The sequence below is a fragment of the Pelobates fuscus genome, chromosome 8, assembly GCF_036172605.1.
Source record: "Pelobates fuscus isolate aPelFus1 chromosome 8, aPelFus1.pri, whole genome shotgun sequence".
Taxonomy (NCBI): domain Eukaryota; kingdom Metazoa; phylum Chordata; class Amphibia; order Anura; family Pelobatidae; genus Pelobates; species Pelobates fuscus.
The window spans coordinates 107,901,587-107,914,959 of record NC_086324.1 but is presented as its reverse complement, the minus strand read 5'-3'; the positions used below and the strand labels follow the sequence as shown (position 1 = coordinate 107,914,959).

Here is a 13,373-nt window from a genome sequence, read left to right as displayed (position 1 = left end):
GCGAAACTCTCTTGTCCCTGGGCGCTGGTTTGTGCAACAGAGTTTTGCGCCCTTTCTGCGGATTGGGAGGTGAAACTCCTTCCTCCCCCGAGCACTGATTGGCGCGATTTGGTTCGCACCCTTTCAGTTGATTGGTTGTTGCTTGGTTTGGGCGCGAAGTATTAATTCGCCGGACTAAACCAAGCAACGCCATGGAACTAATTTCAGGGATGTACAGAGCTTTGAGCCCCAGACTTTCAACGCTGATATCTTGGGCTCTATACATCCGATCGCTCCGTTTTTTGCAGGGATCCCAGATGGGACCCAGGGCTCTCAATGTAGATATCAACCCTGTAATCCTTTCCCAGGACACTGGGCCCCAAAGTGTACCCCCCCTGAATGAAATGTGTTTTCATGTGTGTCCCTATGTACTGTTGGTATCTCCCAGGACGGGAGATGGCTATCTGTAACCCAGCCCCCTACTGCCTGGGACTAAGGGAAGTGTATTGTTAGGAATGGAGACCCCCTGTGGGGGTCTGTGCATAAAAGAAGCCTGTTTTCACTAAAGATTTGCAGAGTTCATTGCTTAAACCTCCAAAATGCTGCCCCCAGTCGGTAATTCTTTTCTCCCGAACAGCAGCGGTACAGTTTTCCCTGGGGTTTGTGGGATCTCGTAGCTGAAAAGAGTTCAACACATTAGACGAACATGTACCAGTGTCTGCCACCATACACTAGAGCGTGTGTGAACCGGTTATATGAATGGTGGCAACCCAAGGTAAGCTCTGGAGGTAATTGCTCTTTTGAAGTTAACAAGCCAGGGGTGGTCGGTGTTCAAAGGGTATAAAAGGGGGGGGGGGGGGGGGCACACATCCTCTATTCAGGAAACGAACAAGGGGGGTATGGACAGCCCAGTGGAGAGGGAATAAATCTGCTACAGCAGGCAGCCTGACGTGCATTCAAGCCAGGCTGACCATCTAATTCTTCATGCAGACACGCCCCCTTTTTAAGATTGTGTATCCCTTTGGTCAGTTCTGGTTACGTGATTCACATCAGTAGCCCACCCTTTTACCCCCCAGCCAAAGTCCTGCTTCACCAAACACTGCTGTTTGGAGGTATGCATTTACTTAAAAAGATGAAAGCGAGAGATTAGCATAGGGTATGTGTTTTCTGACAGCTATTTCCTGTGAGTTTCCCTCCAGCACCAACTCAAATAGATACATGACGCTTTGGAGGTATAACTGTTTTAGTGTTTTCTGTCGAAAGATTCTGTAATTAGGCATATCATAATTCTCAGCACCAGGGCAGGCCCAATGGGCTCTTAATCCAGGGCTGTATATTACATACAGGTGTCTGAAATTTCTTAATATATGCTCAGTGATTAAACCCATAGAATTTGCTATCTTAGAGAAGTAAGAAGTATGCAAAAGATAGTACCGCTTGTCACAGCTTTCTTTTTTTTTTTTTTTGGTTTCCTGTAAGCTTTTTCATTTCCCTTTTTGTTGCCCCTCCTATTGTTTAACTTACTGACTTTTTTTTTCAGTTGTCACTGTATACCATTTTATACAGTTCACTCTTTGTAGATTCTATATCCTTATAGTTATATAAATGGACAAATTTCAAGGAGGAGTTACTGCTTTAAAAAGATGAAAAGGAAGCTCAACAAACTTTGACTTCATATGAAGAATTTGGAAAATGTATACTTTATTGTAAAACAAATTACTTTCTATTAAAAGGTAAGTTTATTTTGGGTTTTTTTTTAACTTCCCATGTTTATAAAGTGAAATGCAGCTTTCTGAAACAGTTAAAGGATTGATTAAAGCAGATGGCTAAAATTACTGTTACTTCCTCATTACATTCAGGCATTGAGTATCAATATTTGAGACACTGTATGAGGTGTTATGGTTTAAATAAATAAATGTGCTAATAATTGAATTCTTAAGAAAGATCCATTGGAATCAAAGATTTTTAATTAGGTAGTTTAGTTTATCGTTAACACATGTCCTAGTTCTATATTAGGAGTGCATCATGGAAGTACAATCACTAGCAACCTTTGTCACTTGCAAATGTCAATACGGTTTCTACAATTAACAAAGGCTGCTACTACAATTAACAAGAGATGAAACAATATCAAATTATATCTTCAATACAGTCTACCCGTATAATCATCTTTAAAGGGGAATATCTACCGAACATGATTTTTAACAAAAAATAAAGTCAACTTATTGCATTGGACAAAACAAGTAAGGTTGAGCCATTTGTTTTACTGCACTATTGTCTACTTCTCACTTTTACATATAATAGCTCAAGTTATCTGCTGAAAGAGAAAATGCTTTCACATGTTTTACTAATATGGTGTTTCAGCAGCAGCTGGATATATATATATATATATATATATATATATATATATATATAATATACAAGCCAGCACACTCACTTATTCACTAAACAGTGATTTAAAATCTCACAGATTGTAAAAGATTTATTTAAAAACACCTCATCTAGGCAAAAAATAATGGGGGTTTAGTTACATTATATGATTATATTTTGCATAAGCCTGCCATAACGTTAATCTACCCCATTCTTGGTAGGTCATACTCTAGCAGCCTAATGCCTGCTCTTATGAGATCAATCCACTTACTTGGGAAATATTTCCTCCTGGGACTCTCTGCAGGTCAAGGCTAAATAGGATCCTGGAAAGAGGCACCTGTGACAGGGAGGGGTGCAAAACCACAAAACCAAGGAGTTGGCCTGGACTCCCAAATATATAAATAAATGAAAGAGTGTGTGTGTGTACTTAAAATATGTTTATAATGTAATGCTTATGCTTAAAATATGTTAAAGGCACCCAGTTCAATTAAGTGGTCACACACACACACTCTCTCTCTCTCTCTGTCTGTACGTCTATCTATCTATTCCTACAAACATACAAATTAATCATCATATTCCATACAAAATACACCAAGCATAATTTGGTCACTTACTACAGTCACTATAACCACTTCATTTGTTGCCTATTCTTTTAGCAAGCTTCCCATAATAGCATAATAGGTCCTTACATTAAACAAATTATTCATATAAAATGCCATATAAACCTAGGAAGTTATTTTTTTTTCTATCTTTTTTTATGTAGGAAGGTCCAAAGTGAGGTAAGCTATATAGCAAATGAATACCTTAAAATATCTGATGTACAACAATCGAAGGACTTCAAAATCCTTTGAGCTTTTATTTAGCTGCAAGTTAAACATATATAGCTACATAAGTGACTCAATCTCAATTATTTTATTCGAAATATGTGTATTATGTAGCTTTTTTTAACATATTTAGCTTGTTTTATAAAAAAAGGTATTGCATATTAATCATATATGTAATCTTTTGTCAAGTCACCAGCAGCTGCTTATCTATTACTTGTGTTTAAACATATGTAGATAATTTGTGGTAGTTTCCTCTAATTCACTGTGAACTGCATGGGGCACAGTTGGGAAATTCACATTTTTTTCATTTCTCCCCTTCAAAAAGACATCTAGCCAGGGCTGGTGCTACCATAAGGCAAATAAGGCATTCGCCTGGGGTGCAGGCCTCTGGGGGGCGCCCACCGGGAAGTTTCCTGGTGGGCTGCCCTGCTGCCGTCTGGGGCTGGAACGCTGGGTGAGCGCCTCCTTAGCCACCCCCCAGCACACCCATTCACCTGCTTGTCTCCCTCAGCCTCTGATTACCTGCTTAGGGAGCGGGGTTTATTGTAACCCCAGCACCCAAGTAGAGCACACTGTTTCCTGCAGGCAAGGGGGAGCCGGAAACATCACCTGTTATCTCGGCTGCCCTCTGCCTGTGAACACAGGAAACTCTCTGAGGGGAGCAAGAAGCTCAGAGTGTACTGCTCTCCTACTCCCCCACCAGAAAGAAAAGCAACTTCCTTCAGCCTGGACCTCTTCTCCTCCTCACAGCACCCAGGTAGGCTAAGTAGGATTGTTTATTGTATGAATGGTTGTATGGCTTTGTGTGTGTTAGTGAGAGTGTGCAAGTGACACTGTGTGTGTGTGTGTGTGTGTGTTAGTGAGAGTATGTGAGTGACACTGTGTTAGTCAGAATGTGTAAGTGACACTGTGTTTGTATGTTAGTGAGAGTGTGTGTAAGTGATACTGGGTGTGTTAGTAAGAGTTTGTAAGTGGCACTGTGTATATTAGTGGGAGTGTGTAAGTGACACTATGTGTGTTAGTGGGAGTGTGCAAGTGACACTGTGTGTGTTAGTGAGAGTGTGCAAGTGACACTGTGTTAGTGAGAGTGTGCAAGTGCAACTGAATGTGTGCTTACTATGTCTCTCTCCTAAATGTCTCTCAGTCTCGTTTTCCTAAATATCTCAACAGTCTCTCTATCCTTTCCCTATATGTCTCCCCAGGCTGTTTCCGTTCTCTAAATTTCTCATTGAAGTGGTCTGGATGCACTGTCCCAGGGCCATTAACCCTGCAAAAGTAATTATTGTAGTTTTAAACAAACTGAGCAGGAACACCTGTTATCTCGGCTGCCCTCTGCCTGTGAATACAGGAAACTCTATGAGGGGAGCAAAAAGCAGCCTGTGCTCAGAGTGCACTGCTCTCCTGCTCCCCCACAAGAAAGAAGAGCAACTTCCTGCAGCCTGGACCTCTTCTCCTCCTCACAGCACCCAGGTAGGCTAAGGGGCATTGTTTATTGTATGAATGGTTGTAAATTGGTGTGTGTGTGTTTACGTGACAGTGTGTGTGTTAGCGTGTGCAAGTGACAGTGTGTGTGTGTTAGTGAGAGTGTGTAAGTAACAATATGTGTGTTAGTGAGAGTGTGCAAGTGACACTGTGTTAGTGAGAGTGTGTTAGAGTGTGTCACTGTGTGTTACTGAGAATGTGCAAGTGACAATATGTGTTATAGTGAGTGTGCAAGTGACACTGTGTGTTAGTGAGAGTGTGCAAGGGACACTGTGTGTGTGTTAGTGAGACTGTGTGTGTGTTAGTGAGACTGTGTAAGTGACACTGTTACTGAGAATGTGTAAGTGACACTGTGTTTGTATGTTAGTGAGAGTGTGTGTAAGTGACACTGTGTGTGTTAGTGGGAGTGTGCAAATGACACTGTGTGTTAGTGAGAATGTGTAATAAACTGTCGGGTCAAAACCTAATCTACATAATAGTGTTCTGATGTAGAATATGAATTTAGAAGTTGTAAGTGGGAATCATTCGATTTATTTATTATTGCTATTTATAAAGCGCCAACAGATTCCGCAGCGCTGTACAATTAGTGGAGAAACTTACAATATACACAGACAAATACAAAAGGTAAGAGAGCCCTGCCCGTAAGCTGATATCTAGCCATTGGAGCTCTTTTATACAAAGTGCTTGGCTAGATGGCCCGTGAGCTTACAGTGGAGTAGTGGAGAGTCGTGGGAGGCCTGAATTAGTGTGGGTAGATAATAATTCAGTATTTGAACAGGGCACCATCTGTTCTCAGTAGGATACAGTGGGATAATGGATGGTGTACTTGATTGATTAGTTTTGGACGTTCTGAGTAACAATGTATAGTGATCTTGGAGCTTTGTAATATCTGATATTTTAAGGCACTACTCGCGGTCAGTTTGTTTGGTGACTGTAAATTCGTGGGGTCTCAAAAAGCCATAGAAGGCTATATACATGGCAGTTTTAATCACATGATTTGTGGGGATGTCGAATGGTTGATTATCCAATAAATCAGAGAGAGCCCCAAAAATTGGGCCATTGATTGGTAATCTGGATGGCGTGGGAATTTGATCTGTTTTGCTAATGCCTTTGAGTAAGGTGTGTAATTCGGTGTAAAATTCAGAAAAGTGGTACATGGTATGGATTCCGGTGAGATACGGTTTGATTGTGTTGTGAGCTAATTTAAGGTGAAGGTGGCAAAAAGAAACAAAAGCCACCATAGATTCGATGGTGAACTTTGGTTGAATGTGAAATTCCATTGTGAATCTATCATAAATTGTAAGGGCCCTATCATAAGCTATCTTTGTGTTATTGGACAGTGCTGCACGTGCTAAGGATCGTGTGTGATACAGAAACTGTTTAGTCCATCACCAGTTCTTGGAATAGTGGAATTCTGGAAGAGAGTCTGTGTGCTGAGGGGTGCAGCTGGAAAAATACCTGAAAATGATGGCGTGATAATGTGTCAGCCAGTTTGTTATCTACACCAGGAATATGTTCACAGCAGAGGTAAAATTGAAATTAGGCAACCAACCAAGTCAATCTTTGGACCAATCTCATGATGGTTAGGGACGAAGAACGCCCCTTATTGATGATTTTGCATGCTGCAGCATTGTCACAGAGACATCGAATGGCCTTCCCTGTCCAAAGATGCCCCCAAGTGTGCGCTGCTGCCACTATAGGGTAAATCTCGAACAGGGCGGATGTCTCCTTCAAAGCTGTAAAGAAGAGAGTCTCAATCGGCCATGAGTCTCTGAACCACATGCCACCAAAAACAGCGGCGAACCCTGTGTGTGCTGCAGCATCAGTCATGATAATTGGTGATGTGTAAGAAAAAGGGGAATGAACATAGAGATATTATTCCAATCTGAAAGAAATCTGTGCCACATGTGTAAGTCGCCTCTTGCCGGGGGATCAAGGTATACAATGGCATTATCAGATATGACTGGAAGCAGACAAAAAAAGCCTAGAAATGAACGCTCTTCCCTGCGGGATGATTCGCATGGCGAAGTAAAGTGAACCCAGTAATAACTGGAGATCCCTGCAATTACATGAACCAACCCGCAGGAATTGGTCCATCTCGGCCTTGATGTGTTGCAATTTGTTGTCAGGGAGGCTTGCCTGTAATGCCACTGTATCCAAGATGATACTAAAAACACCAGCCGGGTAGGGTAGTGGGGCCTAGAGTTTATCATGAGAGCCTAGTGTAGAAGTAATACTTCTCCCTCCATTGAACACCATGGATATGCCACAGAGATGGATGAATTGGCAGCAGCTTGAATGCATTGGCGATGTCCGTTTTGCTTAAGCAAGCATGCTTACCTGTCGAATGGCCTGAATGGCATTGTCCACTGTGGCGTAATAGAGAGATAATTCTTCAGCGGGGATAAGTGAATGAATGCTAGGTGTGAAGGAAGAATGAGGAGCCGAGAGATCAATGATTAGACCTTTTTTATTTGATGAAGTGTTGGTAATAATACCGATGGGGTTGTTTCGCCATGACTGAAAAGGTGAGTGGTTGAAAGGGCCTAACATAAAGCCTAATTGTGTTTCTTTTGCTAAGCGATTGTCTACTGTCACTGGATCGGCATTGACTGATAACAAGTTTGGGCATTCCAGTGTGCCGGGGGGGGAGTGCAACAAGACCTGTGTGGAAACCTGTAGAAAATCCTGACACCAAGAATTCTACCAAGTGGGGTGAGAGTGCAAGTGATAGGTGAGATTATCCACATTAACCTCCGTACATCATTTCCTGGGGAACAGCTTGGAGGGGCACATGTTTTTGGGGTGTGTTCTGAAGCAATTTGAGCAGATCTGCAACAACTGGCACACACTGTAATTGCAGGCGCCCGCGTTAAAGTTGTTGCACACCTTTGCTTTCCCCAGGAACTAGATGGGTTGGCCCAACTTGTCTTTCTGAACCCGGTCTTGACCCACTGAGGTGTTAACATGAGTGCGTGTGGGGGCTGTGGACGTGGATGGTTCGGCTTCACAGGGGCACAAGCTGGTGGAGTGTGAAGCGGATGCACAAACCGCACAAGCTGGAGGCCTTAAGCGGGCAAAATGCCTGCAGAACAGCTCTGTGTCCAACTCACGCCAGTTGGTTTGTATGTTAAATTGTGAGAGGGCTGCTGCTGCTTTGACTGATATGACTTGTGGTAATCGTAGAACGTAAAGCTCCTATACTTATGCCCAAGATCCACCAACTTGCGTAAGTATAGGTCTAGTTCTTCTCGCCTCTGGGGGTATATGGAACAGATGACGTCCCTGTAAAGCCCAAAGGCGAGTACAAAATCAGGGATTGACAGCTTCTTATTTAGTCTGGGGTCCCTAGCTTTAACCCCTTAAGGACCAAACTTCTGGAATAAAAGGGAATCATGACATGTCACACATGTCATGTGTCCTTAAGGGTTTAAGGACCACAGACAAATCCCCATAGCTGCACGTTCTATTCTCTATAAGCCACACATCCTGTGAAGCAATAAGTAGTGAAACCAAGTTAACATCCTTACCATCAAGGATGTCTTTCCTGATGGAGGGGAAATCAAATGTGCCAGCGTGATAAGGAAGTCTTAAGTAAGGGGTTTGAAGGAAGTGTTAAGTAAAGGGATGCAGTACCCTGCGGAGTAGCCACCACTGGGTCTGGATTGGTAACCAGGATATTTATGGGGTTGCTATGTAGGTGAGCTGTTTCCAACACTGTCAGCCGTTCACTAATGGTTTGCAGGGAGGCAATAAGTATAGACATCCTGCCCTGCGCTTCTCCCAAATAGTCCAAAGATGTGCCTTGTGCACTCGTGCTGGGCCTTGGTTCAGTGGATTGCGAGTTTAACAGTCTGTAGAGCTCAGCCTTTCTAGCAGTAGCAGGAAAGGGGATGCTTCTACGCCGTGATTCTTCAGCCAGTTTAGGGATAGTCCAGGATCTTAACGACCCTGGGGAAGCTGGGGTAATTGAACGGGTGGGGGTGTTGGGCCTATCTGAGGTTTCTTAGAGAGATAGGCCATGTGACGAAAGCCACTTCGCCACTGGGCTTTGGAGAGGACTACTTGTCAGCCTTTAATTTTTGTGGGGCTGAGAGACCCTAATTGTGGAAATTAGGACTTTAAACATTGGTTCTTCAAACTCCCAAACTGTCGAAGTGGTCGCCATTCGCCATTCGAACACGTGGTGGCAGCCATCTTGTTTGCATGGGCTAAAACGCAAATAGATTTCAGGGGGACTTAGCCGCGAATGCCCTGGAACTATTTTTGGCATGAAAACCTTGCGGTTCCCGGTCGGTCCTCCAGCGGCACTTAGCTGCGACTCTATGGAACTATTTTGGGCATGGGACCATGCCTGCGCCAGGGCAAAAATAGGGCTTCCATAAAATTTCTGATTCCCTGATTCGGATATGTTTTTCACCCAGATCAGGGCTATCAGGGGGTGTAAGATTTATGGGGATATGTTACGTTTTGGGGTACTTATGGGACTTTATAAAAAATTGTGTTTTTTCTGCCTGTGGATAATTAAGTTAATGCATTATCTGTCTTAATTATATCACAGGCAAAGGGGAGGGATTGTTTACTGTATGTGGGAGTGTCATATTGTTAATTACTGTTTTCATTGATTTACGTCCCTTGTGTCCCTGTCCTCCATCAGGTCCAGTGGGTGTGCCTCTGGCCTGAAAAACTGTATAAAAACCCAACCTGTACCATGAAACTATCAGATCTTCTTACCCTCAACTCGCAGCCTTGTCTCGTGTTGTAGGGAACTGCTATATCACTACAAGGGATTGCTATAATCATCATACTCCCTTGGATAATCACTAGCTCTTGTAAGAGCTGTTCCTGCTATGCTCTCTGAAGGAAGAGAGGCCCCCTACTGGAGCCTGGAGCCTTGTCGTAGGTCCAGGGTGTATAGGAGACGGCGAGACCACAACCAAGCTGCGGCGGTTTGTGGGGTCTGCAGTGCTTATGGTGTCTGGTGTGGTGCTGATGGTCCTTGGTGAGCACTAGGAGCATCGATTGATGGAGGGTCCGTCACAGGCCATCTTCTTGTTTGGATGCTTGCGACATGCTAGACATAAAAAAAATAATCAATCAATGATTATGCAAGTTAACCCGATTTAGAACTGGCTGGCTAATTAGTGCAGTTAGGTGAAAGATTAGACTAACCCGGGGATAGATGAGGCCCTGCTAGTTGCCAAGTGGCAGAGAGAGGCTCTATCTATGATTTGGCCTGAGGGAACATGGCCATCAAAAACGTTGTGGCAGGATGTTGGCTTCTCAGTGATTTCTAAAAGAATCAAAAGTTTGGACGTTATAGGTGAATCTGATTAATACCCTAAAGAAGGGTACATGAGGTAATAACTAAGTCGTAGGACCGTAAGGACAAGCCTTCGTGGTGAGGCTAGGATTTCCTCATATATAATAAGATACACCGGTGAAGGCTAGCATCTGAAACCCTAAAGCCTGTTCACTATCTTTGAACGGGGGCTTGACTCTTGTAATGATTAATATAAGTGGGTAAATCACTTACCTTGTCCTAATTAGTATGTAGCTGAAATGGTTGACTGAACAGTATATATACCTATTGTGACAAACTGCCATTTGCCACTGGGCATTGGAGAGGACTTATGGCTAGCCTCCTGCCCTGCGACTATGGCCCTGGAAGGTATTGCCCTTTGAGACTTGTATTTGGGCACAATGGATGTTTGTATGCTGTTCCTGGCCCTTTAAATACTTGGAAGCAGTCTTCCAACTTTTTTTTTTTTTTTTTTTTTAATTCTTTATTTTTGTTGTGCGGGAGGTTACAGACATGTCAGCAGACGCCACAACAGCGTATCTCAAGATTTACATAGATTAAACAGTGGCGCGATATTTCGCACATTTTTGTATAATTTACACACTTAAATAAACCGTTGTATCATCATAGTAAGGTGTAACTAAGATAATTAGCATGAAGAAGACATACATTTATATATGTATATATTGGAAGTCGTTTGGCAACAGAGAGTGTCGGCTAGTGGCACACAGAGTAGGTCTAGTTCGCTGTTTTGGTTATGAAATACACTTCAACGTCTGAACTTATATACTTGTGGAATGAGTATTTGCTAATATATTGTTAGACATGGGTTAAAACATTATCGCATTTCCTGAGAGAGGGGAAGGCTGTTGCTTATTCTCTGGTAGTGGAGGGTGCCCTTACACCTGTACATATTTAACATAGGAACATTATAAACTTTGAGACAGAATCGTGGGGCTATACACTGGAGAAAGCAAGCAGGTTAGGGTCATTTGTGGTTTTGAGGTACAGCAACAAAAAATTACAGTAGAGGAGGTGGCAATAGATTGTCAGGCACAATTTTGGTTTTCGTTACAGCTAACAACTTTACATCCAGGCACATTTTGAAATTAATAAAAACATTAGTTCAACCGTGTGGAATCCCGCATATGAAATTATGATGTGAGAGTATTAAGACCTTAGGAAAACAGTGCCACTGAGGCAGCGCTTATAACCACACTATAAATAATATAAACAATATAATTAAATGCTGATTCGTAGATCACGCTAGTGTGGAGAAACTGTTTAAGTATGGATTATGTAGCAACAGGCTGACCCGCTGTTCCCTAACTACCTGCGGGCGTGGAACGCATTAGACACGCTAGGTAAACCCAGTGTCGTTTCCTACTGGTCAACCTGGGTGGGCACATTTGTCGCAACGTCTTTAGGCTTAGTAGAGTAAGGGTTTTTTGTATGTTTACTTTGGTAGCTAACTTAGCGTCTTGCTGTTTTCATGTTGTTTATTAAGTAAGAACAAGATGGCTCCCCAAGGAGGCAAAGTTGTAGCAATAACAGATAAGGTAAACGGTGAGAATTATTAATCATGGAGCAAAGATTTGAAGCTGATGATAAAACAAAAAACTGTACAGTAAAGGAAAAGTAAAGGGTGCAAGCCATATGGGGGTTCTGCGCGTCTGAGCTTTTCAAGACGGTAAAGGTCAGTGAAGGTGGGATTGCATGCATGGGGTTACCTGGGGACCTGCCGTGCCTCTCCATCATATATTATAATATGTCCCTGCAGGGTAGTATTAGTCTGGCAGGTAGCGTGGGGCATTAATATGGTGGGCAAAAGGATTCCTCTGTGTTATATGCGAAGGATAATAAATGCAACCCTGGGACTTCTCCAGCTGTGCTAGAGCTCCAGTGATATTTGGGGATGGGGCCTGTGAGCTAACTGAAGGTGACATGTCTGCGTGCATTCCCAGGTAAAATCTAGTTATGGGAGCGTGGTTAGGCAAGATGGCCAGGAACTGAAACAATAACATAAAACTAACTTGAGATACAGGATAGGTAGGCCTCTTATGAGATGTGCAGCTAGCCCTAGGGAACGACATGTGGGGCAGCCCTTGGTTTGGGGTAGTTAACTCCCAATTTACCTTGCTGTATCAAAGAGGACCAGTGCTATTCGGTATGCCAGTATACGGTAAGAGCTACCTCTTTCAGAGCAGTAATATAGGAAAAAATGTCCAGCAATCAATCAGGGATTGTGGGGTCTCCTATGAACTTTTAGGTAGATGTTGGTGTATGTTATTCTACCTATTTGTGTCCATAGTCCATTTGTTTGTATTGTTTATGCTGTGATAATCTGCGTCCAGCCGATAGGGCAGCACTTTACCGTTCCGTATGCCCTTCAGGTGGTGAGTGCCACGTAGGGTTCGGGTGTGTGACCTGTCGGCACAAACGGGACGGATCTCGCCGGATCCCATAGGTGGTGAGGGGACGTGGCGCTCTCCTGGGCTGTCTGTGCAAGGGAGTCCAGTGGTAGGCCCAGTGCCTGTAGAAGCGGCGTTGCGTCGCTCAGATCCCTGATCTGATAAGCGGTCGTCCCCTGTTGTACGGTGAGTGTGTGGGTCGCTTGCCATCGGTACTTGAGGTCTTTTTGGCGGAGAAGCATGGTAAGAGGCTGGAGGGAGCGTCTCCAAGCCAGGGTGCCTCTCGAGAGGTCGGAGAAAAAGGTCAATGTCATCCCTTCAAATCGGAATGGCGTCTTTCCCTTCAAGGCATTCTGGACTGTCGTTTTGTCTAGTCGAGTTTGGAAAGTAAGTATGACGTCTCGTGTGGCCCCAGTCGGCGCCCTTGGCGGTTTGGGGATCCTGAATAAGTTGGCAGGGGTAATCTTGTTGGCCCGCTCGGGAGGTAAGATATTTGCCAGGAGGCGTTCAGCAACTTGGGCTAGTTCAGTCTCGGGGATTCCTTCTGAGATCCCTCTTATCTTTATGTTATCCCGCCGCCCAGCATCCTCCTGCTCCGCCATGCGGTGGTCGTGGAGTTGTTGTTGCCGTTGAATGTCCTGTACAGTTTGTCTGAGTTCCCCAATGTCTTGGGTAGTGGTTTTTGCTCTGTGTTCCAGAGTATTCAGGCGGGTTGTGATCCCTTTAAGGTCGCCCCTCAATGCAGCGATGTCGTTGTGCAGATCTTTGTGGTGGTCTGCGAGTAGCCGCGTGAGGGCCGCTAAAGTCACTGGAGCGGTGTCCGGGTCGGAGCTAGGCAGCTGTGGCGGTCTCCCCGACTTGGGTGACAGCAGGTATTCCTCTCCAGAGAGGTCGTCCGAAAAATCGGAACATCCGCCATGAAGCGCCGCCATGTCGGTCCCGCTTGCCCCTCGGGCCTGTCTCCACATGTCGCCTATTGTGAGTCCCGGGGTATGTTTCTCGGCGGGT

At 44.0% G+C, this 13,373-nt stretch overlaps 1 protein-coding gene across 1 annotated transcript in view; it reads left to right on the top strand.

Annotated features, from left to right (window-relative positions):
* The first annotated feature begins 1,634 nt into the window (after positions 1 to 1,634).
* The window catches only part of CARD11 (caspase recruitment domain family member 11), a 1,037,045-nt gene continuing 1,025,306 nt past the window's right edge, over positions 1,635 to 13,373 (top strand). Inside the window, exon 1 of the mRNA XM_063430219.1 lies at positions 1,635 to 1,712. The gene's annotated coding sequence lies outside the window, so the exon portion shown is untranslated. The remainder of the gene's footprint in view (positions 1,713 to 13,373) is intronic.